Source organism: Carassius carassius, chromosome 38, assembly GCF_963082965.1.
Source record: "Carassius carassius chromosome 38, fCarCar2.1, whole genome shotgun sequence".
Taxonomy (NCBI): Eukaryota; Metazoa; Chordata; class Actinopteri; order Cypriniformes; family Cyprinidae; genus Carassius; species Carassius carassius.
This window is the reverse complement of record NC_081792.1, coordinates 2693743-2711973: the sequence shown is the minus strand read 5'-3', so window position 1 is coordinate 2711973 and position 18231 is coordinate 2693743. Positions and strand designations below refer to the sequence as shown.

Below are 18231 nucleotides of genomic sequence, written 5' to 3'. Positions count from 1 at the left end.
ACTGCAGGCTGGCAGCCAGTTGATTTTCGAATGAACAATTTCATCGCTACTCTGTAACTGCTTCATTACTTTGAAGGGTGTAATGCCATGTTGTTTTGATGTCACGGGCTTGCCATTTTGAAGCCTTATCACTAATTGCCACCTGGACATTGAGAATAAATTGTAATCTGCATTAAACTGAACGAGCGAATAATCAGCAACTTTGCGGATTAAAAATTGGTCTCACTTTCATTATTAACCTCACAATATGTCAATTTTGTACTTTGACAGACCGATGATAGTCAGATTTTCATCTAGATAACGGTTGCAATGTGTGTTTTCAGATGCATGACACAAGTATTTTCACCTGGACAAGAGCTTAATTACCAGTTCAAGGTATCAATTCAGCAATCACAGGAATCTGCCCATATAAACTGAACTCCCGGGGTGAGTAAAAAAAAACAGATCCCTTGAATGCATACAACACTATATAATTCAGAAAACCGTCCTTTTGGATAATTCTTGTTTTGCCAAATTATTATCACATTGCTACAGTCGCAGACCTAAAGCAACAGGCCACTACAAGATCCTGCGCCCACACTGACCACATGTATGGAAAGTGCGCCAATGGCCAGTTTAAGGTGTCCAAATCCCATATGGTCTAGCGGTTAAGATTCCTGGTTTTCACCCAGGTGGCCCGGGTTCGACTCCCGGTATGGGAAAGCATGCTCCTTTTTGCTTCCCTCCTCAAAAATCCAGCACATTTTCCTGCACCAGATGTCGAGGTTCTGTCTAACACTTTGCCCCTTCGATAGCTCAGCTGGTAGAGTGGAGGACTGTAGGTTGGAATGTTGACAATCCTTAGGTCACCGGCTCGAAGGAGGTCTTTTTTTCAAGTGCTCACTATTTTTTTTGGTTTGGAGCTGGCTCTCTCGCAGCTGTTAGCAGAGCTTGAATTCGCAGTCCACAATTGGAAGCCAAAAGAGCTTTCCCTGACCGGGAAACGAACCCAGACAGAGGCAGTGAGAGCACCGAATCCTAACCACTAGACCACCAGGGAGGGGCTGGTGGGCTGGTGGTCTGTTGGGCTGGTAGGCTTACCTCCTGATAACAAGGTGAGAATAAGCAGACAGCAATGCTTGCCACTGTCACATCTAAAACCAACAACTCTGTAGCAATCGGGAGTCTCTACTATCGGTGGGCCAGTGGCGCAATGGATAACGTGTCTGACTACGGATCAGAAGATTCTAGGTTCGACTCCTGGCTGACTCACTCTGTGCTTGTTTTTCTCCGGCTTATTTTGATGTTGTAATTTTTTTTCTCCAAAATCTAGAAGAAAAGGCAAATCAAATCAATTTGCTAGGAAGAGACCTAGCAAATTGAAACTGGGTGACTTGATAGCACTCGAAGGGCCCTCTCTGAAGCCACCTCCCCCAAGTCGATAGACCACCGGGGGCCAGAGATACGGCCCCGCAAATGCAAAAAGTCCCAAAATTTGACCGGCCATGATTCACTCAAAAAGAGTGGAAAAACACCAACCTCTGGTCAATATTAGACCTTGAGTACCTCTATCCGACACCACCAGCCCCAAGTCCCTGAACCCCCGGGAGAAGGAGATACGGTGCCCCAAATTTGGTATCCATCCAATATGAATAAATGGCAAGTGGGATATGTGTGTACCTGAGTTTTAACAAATAGCAATTCTATTAAATTTGATTTAATTAAAAATATGCAATATTGTTGATCAAAACGCCTGCAGTGTACTCAGACATCTCAGCAGAGTCCATTAATGTAAGATCTATCCCATAATAATGTAGAATTTCCATAGAAAAAATGTTGGATTTTGGTTAATTTCACCACATATGGTGCATGTCTACCCTCAATTTATTTGACAGCATATGTGTCCACTTGCAGATTATCAAATAGCAAGTCTATTTAACTTGATTTATTTCAAATGAGTGCAATATTGTTAATGGAAACACATCTACTGTACACAGCATGCTCAGTAGAGTGCATTTATGTAAGATTTGTCACATAATACTGTAGAATTTGCATAAAAATGTATGTCCACGGGAGCACTACGGAGGTCCCGCTGAATAAATTGTAAATGGACATTTTTAAAAAAAAAAAACCTCCCATTTGCCATTTATTCAGCACACCCTTCCTAATGGTTCCGTTGACAGATACATTTTAGCGTTTTTGTGGTTGAAGTCTCATCAGCTGTACTCTGCAAGCTCCGAGGAATCCATTTTTGTACGTTTTGTCCCATAATACTGTAGAAATATGCATAGAGAAAATGTTGGATTTTGGTTGTCACAAATTTTAGGCAATAAAATAGAAAGTTGCCTATGTGCTGGAATGTACAAAACTGATAACAAACATATGGTCAGACATACATACAGGGCCTTTCTTTAGAATAAATCAAGCAGGGGGCCTCTCCTCTCTAAGGAGGTATTAAAATTGTAATCATAAGGAAAAGTTTGACTATTGTGGAACCACCCCATATAGTGTATATAAGGAGATACCAAAAAACATTCGAGAGATTTCCTTGCAAGGACTCTCGGCGTTGTTTTCCATAAAATAAAGTCTTTTCTTCTGAGAGAAAACCACTGACTGAGTGTGATTCTTCTGAGAACCGGTAGACGAAACTACATCAGCAACTTTGCGGATTAAAAATTGGTCTCACTTTCATTAATAACCTCACAATATGGGTTAGGCCGTGGGGAAGCAGATTTGCGACCTGGAGGAAAGGCAGGCCCAGCTGAGAGAGCGGAGAGCCGTGCTGGAATCATTCCGGGCTGACGCTCACAAGTCCGGGGTAAGTATACAGCGTGCTGCTAACAGTCCCACCACGTCTACTCTGTGTGTTTCTCTGCACAGGCCCGGTGCACCCAGGACGCACCCAGGATCTTCCCAGATGTCCTTCACTGCGACGCCGGGACACCATGGACCCTGGGTGCATCCACAGCAGAGGACGCGAGCCGGGTCCCGGGCGACGACTTCTCCCCCTCCTGCCTTCGACATCTCCATCCGGAACCGCTTCGCTCCCCTCCGCGAGACAGGACGCGACGCTGTGATCATCGGAGACTCCATCGTCCGACACGTAAGTGTTACGTTAGCCGAAGGTAAAGTGCACACTCATTGTTTGCCTGGTGCTCGTGTTCTCGATGTTTCTGCGCAGATACCCGCGATCCTGAAGGCCGGTGAGAGCCCCAGAGCGGTCGTGCTTCACGCCGGGGTTAACGACACCACGCTGCGGCAGACGGAGACGCTGAAGAGGGACTTCAGCAGCCTGATCGAGACGGTTCGCAGCACGACGCCCGCGGCGAAGATCATCGTGTCAGGACCACTGCCCACGTACCGACGAGGACACGAAAGGTTCAGTAGACTTTTTGCTTTAAATGAATGGTTGTTGTCATGGTGTAAAGAACAGAAACTGCTATTTGTTAATAACTGGAATCTTTTCTGGGAGCGTCCTAGGCTGTTTCGCGCTGATGGATTACACCCCAGCAGAGTCGGAGCGGAGCTGCTCTCTGACAACATCTCCAGGACACTTCGCTCCATGTGACTAGTAAGACAATTCTCAAATAACTATTATGATGAGTTTTGTTCCACCCACTTAAATGATAAAAGTACTTGCACTGTAAAAACTATTAAGACTGTGTCTGTTCCCCGAATAGTGAGGTCAAAATATAATGTAGGATCTAGAAAATATCTTATCGTAATTAAACCAGAAAAATGTAAAGTAAATGAACAAAAACAATTTTTAAAGTTTGGGCTCATAAATATTAGATCACTCACACCCAAAGCAGTTATTATAAATGAAATGATCACAGATAATAGTTTTGATGTACTGTGCTTGACTGAAACCTGGCTAAAACCAAATGATTATTTTGGTCTAAATGAGTCTACTCCACCAAACTTCTGTTATAAGCATGAGCCCCATCAGACTGGTCGTGGCGGAGGTGTTGCAACAATATATAGTGATATTCTCAATGTTACCCAGAAAACAGGATACAGGTTTAACTCTTTTGAAATACTTCTGCTAAATGTTACACTGCCAGACATGCAAAAGAAATCTAATGTATCTCTTGCTCTGGCTACTGTGTATAGACCACCAGGGCCGTATACAGAATTCCTAAAAGAATTTGCAGATTTCCTCTCAGACCTTCTAGTTACAGTTGATAAGGCGCTAATCATGGGAGATTTTAATATTCACGTTGATAATGCAAATGATACATTAGGACTTGCGTTTACTGACCTAATAAACTCCTTTGGAGTCAAGCAAAATGTCACCGGGCCCACTCATCGTTTTAATCATACACTAGATTTAATTATATCGCATGGAATCGATCTTACTGCTATAGATATTGTACCCCAAAGTGATGATATTACAGACCATTTCCTTGTATCGTGCATGCTGCGTATAACTGTAATTAAGTATATGTCTCAGCGTTACCGGTTGGGCAGAACTATTGTTCCAGCCACCAAAGAAAGATTCGCAAATAACCTGCCTGATCTATCTCAACTGCTATTTGTACCCAAAAATACACATGAATTAGACGAAATTACTGACAACATGGGCACTATTTTCTCTAATACATTAGAAGCTGTTGCCCCCATCAAATTGAAAAAAGTTTAGAGAAAAACGTACCGTGCCATGGTATAACAGTAATACTCACTCTCTCAAGAAAGTAACTCGTAGTCTTGAATGCAAATGGAGAAAAACTAACTTGGAAGTTTTTAGAATTGCATGGAAAAACAGTATGTCCAGCTATAGACAGGCTCTAAAAACTGCTAGGGCAGAGCATATACACAAACTCATTGAAAATAACCAAAACTATCCAAAGTGTACTATCCTAGTGTACTGGCAAATTATAGGCCTATTTCAAATCTTCCATTTATGTCTAAAATTTTAGAAAAAGTTGTGTCTGCTCAATTGAGCACCTTCCTGCATAAAAATGATCTGTATGAAGAATTTCAGTCAGGTTTTAGGCCCCACCATAGCACAGAAACTGCACTTGTTAAAATTACAAATGACCTGCTCCTTGCGTCAGATCAAGGCTGCATCTCATTTCTAGTCTTACTTGATCTTAGTGCTGTGTTCGACACCATAGTTCATGACATACTCATAGATCGATTACAAAACTATACAGGTATTCAAAGGCAGTCTCTAAGATGGTTTAGATCCTACCTGTCCGATCGCTACCATTTTGTTTACTTAAATGGGGTGTCATCTCATTTATCATCAGTAAAATATGGAGTGCCACAAGGATCCGTCCTAGGTCCCCTTCTATTTTCAATATACATGTTGCCCCTTGGTAATATTATTAGAAAATACGGAATTAGCTTACACTGTTATGCTGATGATACTCAGCTATATATCTCAACGAGACCAGATGAAACTTCCCAATTATCTAAGCTAACAGAGTGTGTTAAAAATGTAAAAGATTGGATGACAAATAATTTTCTCCAATTAAATTCGGATAAGACAGAGATATTAATTATTGGACCAAAAAACACTACACAGAATCTTGTAGATTACAATCTGCAACTAGACGGATGTACTGTTACTTCCTCTACAGTCAGAAATCTGGGTGTTATATTAGACAGCAATTTGTCTTTTGAAAATCATATTTCCAATGTTACAAAAACTGCATTCTTCCATCTTAGAAACATTGCCAAGCTACAAAACATGTTATCTGTTTCTGATGCAGAAAAGCTAGTTCATGCATTCATGACCTCTAGACTGGACTATTGTAATGCACTTCTAGGTGGTTGTCCTGCTTTGTCAATAAACAAGCTACAGGTAGTCCAAAATGCAGCAGCTAGAGTCCTTACCAGGTCAAGAAAATATGATCATATTACCCCAATTTTACAGTCTCTGCACTGGCTACCTATTAAGTTCCGTATCAGTTACAAATTATCATTACTTGACTATAAGGCCCTAAATGGTTTAGCTCCTGCGTACCTAACTAGCGTTCTACCACGCTACAATCCATCACGCACCCTAAGGTCACAAAACGCTGGACTTTTGGTAGTTCCTAGGATTGCAAAGTCCACTAAAGGAGGTAGAGCTTTCTCACATTTGGCTCCCAAAACCTGGAATAGCCTTCCTGATAATGTTCGGGGTTCAGACACACTCTCTCTGTTTAAATCTAGATTAAAAACACATCTCTTTCGCCAAGCATACGAATAATGTATCTTTTAAATTGTGAGTGTAGTTGCCTCTGATCAAATATGCATTTTTATTCTTTAGCTTGGGTTAAACTAATTTTACTTTGTTGGATCAGCAGCTATGCTAATGATGTCTCTATTTTGTTTCTATGTTTTACACAAGCTCCAGTCTGGATCCAGAACACCTGAGAAGAGATGATGCTGACCCTCAGAGGACCCCAGATGATCCTAACCTTGAATCAACAAACAGAACTAACAATTATTGCTACATGTGTGAATGCATCATATAATACTAACTATTAATTAATAATATTGATAGTTCATCGTCTAGCTGACTACGTCTTGTATTATTATTATTATTTTTTTTTTTTTCTAAAATCCTGTCAAACGTGCACAAACTACTAGCTACTACTAAATATAGTAGAAACATAATTTTCTGTAAAGTTGATTTGTAACGATTTGTATTGTAAAAAGTGCTATACAAATAAACTTGAATTGAATTGAATTGAACATATTCCTAACATGCCAAATGCAAAGGGGGCATCCAGATTTGAACCGGGGACCTCTTGATCTGCAGTCAAATGCTCTACCACTGAGCTATACCCCCACAGACTCCCTGGATCATAGCCTCACACAAGATGACAACTCACTTTTGAATAAAGTTTTTGGATATGACAAGCATACCAGATACAAAAAAGAACCTCTCGAGAGGATGCACCACTGAGTTACAATCACATAGAATCTTTCTATATAGATATGTTTGCACTTATTCCTAAACTGCCAAATCCACAAGGGGCACCCAGATTTGAACCAGTGACCTTTTAATCTGCAGTCAAATGCTCTACCACTGAACTACACCCCCACATCTTTGCAGAAAAATGCTCTTTCATTCAGCCATACCCCCACAGACTTCTGTGCTTAGAGCCAAATATTAAGTTAGCTCCTACGATTCAATAATATCAAACAATGACTGCTTCACTGTAAACTCAGGTCTTTGGTTACTCCAAATCCGAATCAACAACTCTACAACTCAAAACCTCCAAATAAGACAAGTCCAAAGGGGACACCCAGATTTGAACTGTGGACAACTTTGATTACAGACTCACTTTGAAATCATGTCGTTGATTATGTCAAGCAAGCCAGATCCAAAACGTAGACCTATTGATCTGCAGACAAATGCTCTGTCGTTGAGCTATAACCCGTACTGCATGAGCACAAAACTCAAAAATGAATTCATGTCAAGGATTTGTTTATTCCTAATATGCCCAAAGGAGTCACATGGAGTGAACCTGGGATTTTTTGATCTACAATGAAACGCCGTGCCATTGAGATATAACCGCATACAGTATGAGCACAAAAAGGCAGGAAGATATGGCTACACATATTCCTAACATGCCAAATGCAAATGGGGCATCCAGATTTGAACCGGGGACCTCTTGATCTGCAGTCAAATGCTCTACCACTGAGCTATACCCCCACAGACTCCCTGGACCATAGCCTCACACAAGATGGCAGGTCTCAATTTTGAATAAAGTTTTTGGATATGACAAGCATGCCATATACAAAAAGAACCTCTCGAGAGGATGTGCCACTGAGTTACAATCACATACAGAATCTTTCTATATAGATATGTTTGCACTTATTCCTAATCTGTCAAATCCATAAGCGGCACCCGATTTTGAACCGAGGACCTCTTGGTCTGCATTCAAATGCTCTACCACTCAACTATACCCCCACATCTTTGCAGATAAATGCTCTTTCATTAAGCCATACCCCTACAGACTTCTGTGTTTAGAGCCAAAGATTAAGTTAGATCCTACGATTCAACAATATCAATCATTGACTCCTTCACTGTAAACTTAGGTCTTTGGTTACTCCAAATCAGAATCAACAACTCTACAACTCAAACCCTCCAAATAAGACAAGTCCAAAGGAGACACCCAGATTTGAACTGTGGACGACTTGATTACAGACTCACTTTGAAATCATGTCGTTGATTATGTCAAGCAAGCCAGATCCAAAACATAGAAATATTGTTCTGCAGACAAATGCTCTGTTGTTGAGCTATAACCCCGCACTGCCTGAGCACAAACATCAAAAATGAATTTATGTCAAGGATTTGTTTATTCCTAATATGCCAAGCCCAAATTAGGCACATGGAATGAACCTTGGACCTCTTAATCTGCTATCAAACGCCGTACCTTTGAGACATAACCCTGTACAGTATGAGCACAAAAGGCAGGAAGATATGGCTACACATATTCCTAACATGCCAAATGCAAAGGGGGCCCCCGGATTTGAAAAGGGGACCTCTTGATCTGCATTCAAATGCTCTACCACTTTATGCAGTCTTCCAGTGGCGCTGCTCTGTTTGCGACCCGGGCACGCTGTTTACTGCGATCGTCGTTTTGTTTGTTGGTTGTTTTTGTTTGTTTGTTGGTTGCGTTGGCTTGTATGTTTGTGAATGTGTTGCTGCGCTGTGGGAACGTGAAGTCAACATGGAATGATTTATTTATTACATATATCTTGTGTTGCTCATTGTCGGAGTATGTGTACCATGCCAAACTTATTCAGCGGGCTTCTAGGCCCAGCATCTTACTACCTACACCCGAGATGCGCTGCTGGCACTCTGACCGTCCCATCTTCCACCTGTGGATTTCCCTGCCTGTGTGAGTGCTCGGCCAGGGCGGTCGAGGAAAAGGGGTCGGCGCGGTGGAGCGCGTCAGCGTTTACGATGGAGAGGCAGTAAGCCTCCTCTACCTTCAATGATATTATGCAACGCAAGATCACTTCGAGCTAAAATAGACAAACTTCGGATTAATACCAGAACATGCTCTGAGTATCGCACTTCAAGTTTAATGGTGATCACGGAAACGTGGTTACACAGGGATATCCAAAACTCTCTGATTGACATCGATGGATTTTCACTTGTCAGGGCAGATAGGACTGAACAATCCGGAAAAACGAGAGGTGGCGGCATGGCTGTGTATGTAAGTAACAACTGTTGCAAACAGTACACAGTTAGGGAAACACTTTGCTGTCTGGATGTCGAGATTTTGCATTTGACTATGAGACCATTTTACCTCCCAAGGGAGTTCGGAAGTGTGGCCGTGTGCGTTGTGTACATTCCTCCCAGCGGGAATGCAGCTAGGGCCGCAGCTTGCATTGCTGACTGTGTACACCAAGAACTGCAGCGCGCTCCGGGCGCCCCCGTGTTTGTAGTGGGCGACCTCAACCACTGTAAACTTGAATTAGCACTCCCTGGGTTTGAACAATATATCAAGTGCAGCACACGTGAAAACAAGACTATTGACAAATGTTATGGCAATGTTAAAAATGCCTATGTAGCCAAACCAAAAGCCCCATTGGCCAATTCAGACCACAACGTGATTCACTTAATTCCCATCTACAAAACCATGCTGAAACGCAGCAAGCCACAAGTGAAAACAGTCAGTGTGTGGTCTGATGAGGGGATAGAAACACTAAAAGGATGCTTCTTGTGTACAGATTGGAGTGTGTTTCACGATACAGGTATTGATGTTACAACAGAGACAATCACAGACTATATAAATTATTGCATAGATAGCGTCCTTACAAAGAAAGAGGTTGTGGTTTACCCAAATAATAAGCCTTACGTAACCAAGGAAATAAAAGACTGCATAAATCGAAAAAAGGTAGCTTTTAGAAATAATGACAGAATTGAGCTAAAAGTGGTGCAAAAGGAACTGAACCAACTGCTTAATAAAGCCAGAAAAAAGCAAAAGGAAGTAATTGAAAGCCACTTTACAACCATGAATTCGAAAAAACTCTGTGACTCAATGAAAACTATCACTAACATGTCACCAAGTAAAGTACATATAAACACTACAGATGACCGGATGAAAGCTAATGAATTGAATGACTTTTACTTTAGATTTCAAACTCAGGATTTTAACAATGATTGCACTAGTATCCTAAACTCCATCAGCACGGATTTGAACATAGGACATGAGATAGACTGGTTACAGATACAGTCACTGTTCCAGCATCAGTGTACTAGGAAGGCTAAGGGTCCAGATGGAATCTCTGCCCGCTTACTGAAAACATGTGCGGAGGAGCTTGTTCCAGCCTGGTGCCCTATCTTTCAGCGATCACTTGACTCTCACATCATCCCAGCCCTATGGAAAAAGACTGTTATTATTCCAGTACCAAGGAGAACAATGATTTTAGACCAGTAGCATTGACATCCATTGTAATGAAGTGTTTTGAGAAATATGTGGTGTTTCTTTTAACCCTGTCCCAAGGAGAACAATGATTTTAGACCAGTAGCATTGACATCCATTGTAATGAAGTGTTTTGAGAAATATGTGGTGTTTCTTTTAAAAACTGAGGTTAACAAAAAGTTAGATCCCTGGCAGTTTGCCTATAAACGAGGTAGGAGTACAGATTATGCTATAAGTAGCATCACCCACCTAGTCCTTAAGCACTTGGAGGACCCGAAGGCCTAAGCACGCTTACTTTTTATAGATTTTAGTTCGGCCTTCAATACGATTCAGCCAGTTATTTTACTTGAGACACTTAAAAATATGGGTGTAAGCTCTTTTATTGTTCAATGGTATTACTCCTTTTTAACTAATAGGACACAATATGTTAAAGTACACAAGGCAGTCTCAGACCCCAAATCCATCAGCAGGGGGGCACCACAGGGTTGTGTGAGCTCCCCTGTCCTTTTTACTATCTATACCAATGAATGTGTGAGTAAACATCCACACAATTATATTGTTAAATTCTCTGATGACACTGCTATCCTTAGCTTATTGTTTCGAGACCAAGACACAGTCTCCTACCATTCAGAAATTAAACAGTTTGTGGACTGGTGTGATGCTCACCATCTGATGGTTAACGTCATTAAAACAGAGGAGATGATATTTGACCCAAGATCAATCTGTGAACCTAATCCTGTACTTATTCATAACAAACCAATACGCCAGGTTACGTCATATAAGTATCTGGGTGTTTTTATTGATTGTTCCCTTACCTGGCACATTCATGTTGAAAATCTTTGCATCAGGTTGCAACAAAGGATATACTTTTTAAGAAGGTTAAGACTGTTTGGTGTTAACAGCAAAATCTTGCTTCTGTTTTTCGAAATTATTTTAGAGAGTGTGATACGTTATAGCATGCAGACCTGGTATGGTAATCTTTCAGTTCAGCTTAAATCTAAGTTTGGGCGGCTGATCAATACAGCTTTTAAAATTGTAGGCTACCAAGAACAGTGCTACCTTCAGTCACTGTATGAAAAATCTGTGCTCAGGGAGGCACATAAGATTCTGGATGATCCATCCCACATTCTGAATAAGGAAATAGAGTTGTTACCCTCAGGTAAACGATTTAGAATGCCGTACTGCAGGTTAAAGAGGTATAAAAACTCATTCATCCCAGCTGCCATTAAGATGCTAAACAGTAGCAAATGACGGTTACCTACTTGTATACTTTTTATCCCCACCGTGTTGTGCAATTATTATTATAAATTATTTTTTGTAATTTTCAAGATACAGTGTAATGACGCATGTTTGTATTGTTTATATTCTGTGTATGTTTTATGTGGTAAGTTGTAAGTGTGTGTCGCAGTGACTGTAGCCCAAGACAAATTTCCCCCCTGTGGGACATTAAAGTATATTTTATATTTATCTTTATCTTATCTACCACTGAGCTATACCCCCACAGCCTCCCTGGATCATCGCCTCACACAAGATGACAGACTCACTTTTGAATAAAGTTTTTGGATATGACAAGCATGCCAGATACAAAAAAGAACCTCTCGAGAGGATGTGCCACTGAGTTACAATCACATACAGAATCTTTCTATATAGATATGTTTGCACTTATTCCTAATCTGCCAAATCCATAAGCGGCACTCGGATTTGAACTGTGGACCTCTTGATCTGCACTCAAATGCTCTACCACTGAACTATGCCCCCACATCTTTGCAGAAAAATGCTCTTTCATTAAGCTATACCCCTACAGATTTCTGTGCTTCGAGCCAAAGATTAAGTTAGATCCTACGATTCAACAATATCAAACATTGACTCCTTCACTGTAAACTCAGGTCTTTGGTTACTCCAAATCAGAATCAGCAACTCTACAACTCAAAACCTCCAAATAAGACAAGTCCAAAGGAGACACCCAGATTTGAACTGTGGACGAGTTGATTACAGACTCACTTTGAAATCATGTCGTTGATTATGTCAAGCAAGCCAGATCCAAAACGTAGACCTATTGATCTGCAGACAAATGCTCTGTTGTTGAGCTACAAACCCATACTGCATGAGCACAAACATCAAAAATGAATTCATGTCAAGGATTTGTTTATTCCTAATATGCCAAGCCCAAATTAGGCACATGGAATGAACCTGGGACCTTCCTAAAAGGCAGGAAGATATGGCTACACATATTCCTAACATGCCAAATGCAAAGGGGGCACCCAGATTTGAACCGGGGACCTCTTGATCTGCAATCAAACGCCGTGCCATTGAGATATAACCCTGTACAATATGAGCACAAAAGGCAGGAAGATATGGCTACACATATTCCTAACATGCCAAATCCAAAGGGGGCATTCGGATTTAAACCAGGGACCTCTTGATCTGCAATCTAATGCTCTACCACTGAGCTATACCCCCACAGACTACAGACTTCTATAGCTCAGTGGTAGAGCATTTGACTGCAGATCAAGATATCCCCGGTTCAAATCCGGATGCCCCCTTTGGATTTGGCATGTTAGTAATATGTGTTGCCATATCTTCCTGCTTTTTTTTGCTCATACTGTACAGGGTTATATCTCAATGGCACGGCGTTTGATTGCAGATCAAGAGGTCCCAGGTTCATTCCCTGTGCCTAATTTGAGCTTGGCATATTAGGAATAAACAAATCCTTGACATAAATTCATTTTTGAAGTTTGTGCTCTTGCAGTACTGGGTTATAGCTCAACAACAGAGCATTTGTCTGCAGATCAATAGGTCTACGTTTTGGATCTGGCTTGCTTGACATAATCAACCACATGATTTCAAAGTGAGTCTGTAATCAAGTCGTCCACAGTTCAAATCTTTGATGATACTCAGCTTTCACTGTTATGCTGATGATACTCAGCTCTATATTTCTTCGCAGCCCAGTGAAACACACCAATTTGAAAAACTAATGGATTGCATAGTCGATATAAAAAACTGGATGACGAGTAATTTCTTACTGCTAAATTCTGAAAAAACAGAGGTGTTAATTATAGGACCTAAAAACTCTGCTTGTAATAAACTGGAACACTGTCTAAGACTTGATGGTTGCTCTGTCAATTCTTCATCATCAGTTAGGAACCTAGGTGTGCTACTTGATCGCAATCTTTCCTTAGAAAGCCACGTTTCTAGCATTTGTAAAACTGCATTTTTCCATCTCAAAAATATATCTAAATTACGGCCTATGCTCTCAATGTCAAATGCAGAAATGTTAATCCATGCATTTATGACCTCAAGGTTAGATTATTGTAATGCTTTATTGGGTGGTTGTTCTGCACGCTTAGTAAACAAACTACAGCTAGTCCAAAATGCAGCAGCAAGAGTTCTTACTAGAACCAGGAAGTATGACCATATTAGCCCGGTCCTGTCAACACTGCACTGGCTCCCTATCAAGCATCGCATAGATTTTAAAATATTGCTTAATACTTATAAAGCCCTGAATGGTTTAGCACCTCAGTATTTGAATGAGCTCCTTTTACATTATAATCCTCTACGTCCGCTACGTTCTCAAAACTCAGGCAATTTGATAATACCTAGAATATCAAAATCAACTGCAGGCGGCAGATCCTTTTCCTATTTGGCGCCCAAACTCTGGAATAACCTACCTAACATTGTTCGGGAGGCAGACACACTCTTGCAGTTTAAATCTAGATTAAAGACCCATCTCTTTAACCTGGCATACACATAACATACTAATATGCTTTTATTATCCAAATCCGTTAAAGGATTTTTAGGCTGCATTAATTAGGTAAACCGGAACCGGAAACACTTCCCATAACAACCTATGTACTTGCTACATCATTAGAAGAATGGCATCTACGCTAATATTTGTCTGTTTCTCTCTTGTTCCGAGGTCACCGTGGCCACCAGATCCAGTCTGTGTCCAGATCAGAGGGTCACTGCAGTCACCCGGATCCAGTACGTATCCAGACCAGATGGTGGATCAGCACCTAGAAAGGACCTCTACATCCCTGAAAGACAGCGGAGACCAGGACAACTAGAGCCCCAGATACAGATCCCCTGTAAAGACCTCGTCTCAGAGGAGCACCAGGACAAGACCACAGGAAACAGATGATTCTTCTGCACAATCTGACTTTGCTGCAGCCTGGAATTGAACTACTGGTTTCGTCTGGTCAGAGGAGAACTGGCCCCCCAACTGAGCCTGGTTTCTCCCAAGGTTTTTTTCTCCATTCTGTCACCGATGGAGTTTCGGTTCCTTGCCGCTGTCACCTCTGGCTTGCTTAGTTGGGGACCCTTCATCTACAGCGATATCATTGACTTGATTGCAAATAAATGCACAGACACTATTTAACTGAACAGAGATGACATAACTGAATCCAATGATGAACTGCCTTTAACTCTCATTTTTGCATTATTGACACTGTTTTCCTAATGAATGTTGTTCAGTTGCTTTGACGCAATGTATTTTGTTTAAAGCGCTATATAAATAAAGGTGACAGACTCCCTGGACCATAGCCTCACACAAGATGACAGACTCACTTTTGAATAAAGTTTATGGAAATGACAAGCATGCCAAATACAAAAAAGATCCTCTCGAGAGGATGCACCACTGAGTTACAATCACATAGAATCTTTCTATATAGATATGTTTGCACTTATTCCTAAACTGCCAAATCCACAAGGGGCACCCAGATTTGAACCAGGGACCTTTTAATCTGCAGTCAAATGCTCTACCACTGAACTACACCCCCACATCTTTGCAGAAAAATGCTCTTTCATTGAGCCATACCCCCACAGACTTCTGTGCTTAGATCCAAAGATTAAGTTAGATCCTACGATTCAATAATATCAAACATTGACTGCTTCACTGTAAACTCAGGTCTTTGGTTACTCCAAATCTGAATCAACAACTCTACAACTCAAAACCTCCAAATAAGACAAGTCCAAAGGGGACACCCAGATTTGAACTGTGGACAACTTGATTACAGACTCACTTTGAAATCATGTCGTTGATTATGTCAAGCAAGCCAGATCCAAAACGTAGAACTATTGATCTGCAGACAAATGCTCTGTCGTTGAGCTATAACCCTGTACTGCATGAGCACAAACCTCAAAAATGAATTTATGTTAAGGATTTGTTTATTCCTAATATGCCAAGCCCAAATTAAGCACATGGAATGAACCTGGGACCTCTTGATCTGCAATCAAACGCCGTGCCATTGAGATATAACCCTGTACAGTATGAGCACAAAAAGGCAGGAAGATATGGCTACACATAATCCTAACATGCCAAATCCAAAGAGGGCACCCAGATTTGAACCGGGTACCTCTTGATCTGCAGTCAAATGCTCTACCACTGAGCTATACCACCACAGACTTCCTGGATCATAGCCTCACACAAGATGACAGACTCACTTTTGAATAAAGTTTATGGATATGACAAGCATGCCAAATACAAAAAAGATCCTCTCAAGAGGATGCACCACTGAGTTACAATCACATACAGAATCTTTCTATATAGATATGTTTGCACTTATTCCTAAACTGCCAAATCCATAAGCGGCACTCGGATTTGAACCGAGGACCTCTTGATCTGCACTCAAATGCTCTACCACTGAACTATGCCCCCACACCTTTGCAGAAAAATGCTCTTTCATTAAGCCATACCCCTACAGAATTCTGTGCTTCGAGCCAAAGATTAAGTTAGATCCTTCGATTCAACAATATATAACATTGACTCCTTCACTGTAAACTCAGGTCTTTAGTTACTCCAAATCAAAATCAGCAACTCTACAACTCAAAACCTCCAAATAAGACAAGTCCAAAGGGGACATCCAGATTTGAACTGTGGACGACTTGATTACAGACTCACTTTGAATTAATGTTGTTGATTATGTCAAGCAAGCCAGATCCAAAATGTAGACCTATTGATCTGCAGACAAATGCACTGTCGTTGAGCTATAACCCCGTACTGCATGAGCACAAATCTCAAAAATGAATTTATGTCAAGGATTTGTTTATTCCTCATATGCCAAGCCCAAATTAGGCACATGGAATGAACCTGGGACCTCTTGACCTGCAATCAAACGCCGTGCCATTGAGATATAACCCCGTACAGTATGAGCACAAAAAGGCAGGAAGATATGGCAACACATATTCCTAACATGCCAAATCCAAAAGGGGCACCCGGATTTGAACCGGGGACCTTTTGATCTGCACTCAAATGCTCTACCACTGAGATATACCCCTACAGACTACCTGGATCATAGCCTCACACAAGATGACAGACTCACTTTTGAATGAAGTTTTTGGATATGACAAGCATGCCAGATACAAAAAAAGAACCTCTCGAGAGGATGTGCCACTGAGTTACAATCACATACAGAATCTTTCTATATAGATATGTTTGCACTTATTCCTAATCTGCCAAATCCATAAGCGGCACTCGGATTTGAACCGAGGACCTCTTGATCTGCACTCAAATGCTCTACCACTGAACTATGCCCCCACATCTTTGCAGAAAAATGCTCTTTCATTAAGCCATACCCCTACAGAATTCTGTGCTTCGAGCCAAAGATTAAGTTAGATCCTTCGATTCAACAATATATAACATTGACTCCTTCACTGTAAACTCAGGTCTTTTGTTACTCCAAATCAAAATCAGCAACTCTACAACTCAAAACCTCCAAATAAGACAAGTCCAAAGGGGACACCCAGATTTGAACTGTGGACGACTTGATTACAGACTCACTTTGAATTCATGTCGTTGATTATGTCAAGCAAGCCAGATCCAAAATATAGACCTATTGATCTGCAGACAAATGCTCTGTCGTTGAGCTATAACCCCGTACTGCATGAGCACAAACCTAAAAAATGAATTTATGTCAAGGATTTGTTTATTCCTAATATGCCAAGCCCAAATTAGGCACATGGAATGAACCTGGGACCTCTTGATCTGCAATAAAACGGCGTGCCATTGAGATATAACCCCGTACAGTATGAGCACAAAAAAGGCAGGAAGATATGGCTACACATATTCCTAACATGCAAAATCCAAAGGGGGCACCCGGATTTGAACCGGGGACCTCTTGATCTGCAGTCAAATGCTCTACCACTGAGCTATACCCCCACCGACTCCCTGGAGCATAGTCTCACACAAGATGACAGACTCACTTTTGAATAAAGTTTATGGTTCTTCTCAAGAGGATGCACCACTAAGTCACAATCAGGTTTCAGGTTTCAGGTCTTTTATTGTCATTCTATATATGTTGCCACATAAGAATAAAATATGTACTCAGGACCAGCAGCGTAAAAAAGATAGTTAACATACAGTATACATAAAATAATTAAAACATAATTTAATAACCTACAATATTTAAAAAAATAACTTTGACCTAAACAAGACACCTGATACCTAAAAAGTACTCCTTCTATAATAAATAATTAATCAGAAATTTTGAAACAATTTTAAAACAATCCCTAAGGCAGTGAATTCATGATTCTCACAGCCTCTGGGAAGAAGCTGCATTTCAGTCTTTTTGTTCTGGCTTTAACGCTTCTTAGCCTCCTGCCCGAGGGGAGTGGATTGAAGAGTTTGTTTGCCAGGTGGGTGGAAACCTCCATAATACAGGATGCTCTGCTTCTGCACCTGCTGGTGTAAATTCCCTCAAGAGAGGGTAGGCTGCTCAAAGTTATTTTTTGGGCCGATTTGACCACCCTCTCCAATTTCTTCTTGTCAGCAGCAGAACAATTTCCGTACCAGGCACTGATGGAAAAAGTGAGTGTACTCTCCACCACACACCGGTAAAAGGCTAGCAGAACTGGAGTCCCAAGACCAGCCCGCTTCATC

General features: G+C 41.1%; 10 non-coding genes across 10 annotated transcripts; 2 read left to right on the top strand and 8 right to left on the bottom strand.

Annotated features, from left to right (window-relative positions):
* Nucleotides 1-629: 629 nt before the first annotated feature.
* On the top strand, nt 630-701 carry trnae-uuc (transfer RNA glutamic acid (anticodon UUC)). Its single transcript has one exon. It is a non-coding gene; the product is annotated as a tRNA-Glu (tRNA).
* A 477-nt stretch (nt 702-1178) lies between these two features.
* Nucleotides 1179-1251, top strand: trnar-acg (transfer RNA arginine (anticodon ACG)). Its single transcript has one exon. It is a non-coding gene; the product is annotated as a tRNA-Arg (tRNA).
* A 5440-nt stretch (nt 1252-6691) lies between these two features.
* Nucleotides 6692-6763, bottom strand: trnac-gca (transfer RNA cysteine (anticodon GCA)). Its single transcript has one exon. It is a non-coding gene; the product is annotated as a tRNA-Cys (tRNA).
* Nucleotides 6764-7561: 798 nt separating this feature from the next.
* trnac-gca (transfer RNA cysteine (anticodon GCA)) lies at nt 7562-7634 on the bottom strand. The gene has a single exon. It is a non-coding gene; the product is annotated as a tRNA-Cys (tRNA).
* A 7427-nt stretch (nt 7635-15061) lies between these two features.
* On the bottom strand, nt 15062-15133 carry trnac-gca (transfer RNA cysteine (anticodon GCA)). The gene has a single exon. It is a non-coding gene; the product is annotated as a tRNA-Cys (tRNA).
* Nucleotides 15134-15681: 548 nt separating this feature from the next.
* On the bottom strand, nt 15682-15753 carry trnac-gca (transfer RNA cysteine (anticodon GCA)). Its single transcript has one exon. It is a non-coding gene; the product is annotated as a tRNA-Cys (tRNA).
* A 186-nt stretch (nt 15754-15939) lies between these two features.
* On the bottom strand, nt 15940-16011 carry trnac-gca (transfer RNA cysteine (anticodon GCA)). Its single transcript has one exon. It is a non-coding gene; the product is annotated as a tRNA-Cys (tRNA).
* Nucleotides 16012-16559: 548 nt separating this feature from the next.
* Nucleotides 16560-16631, bottom strand: trnac-gca (transfer RNA cysteine (anticodon GCA)). Its single transcript has one exon. It is a non-coding gene; the product is annotated as a tRNA-Cys (tRNA).
* Nucleotides 16632-16818: 187 nt separating this feature from the next.
* trnac-gca (transfer RNA cysteine (anticodon GCA)) lies at nt 16819-16890 on the bottom strand. Its single transcript has one exon. It is a non-coding gene; the product is annotated as a tRNA-Cys (tRNA).
* Nucleotides 16891-17439: 549 nt separating this feature from the next.
* Nucleotides 17440-17511, bottom strand: trnac-gca (transfer RNA cysteine (anticodon GCA)). The gene has a single exon. It is a non-coding gene; the product is annotated as a tRNA-Cys (tRNA).
* Between the last annotated feature and the right edge of the window lie 720 nt (nt 17512-18231).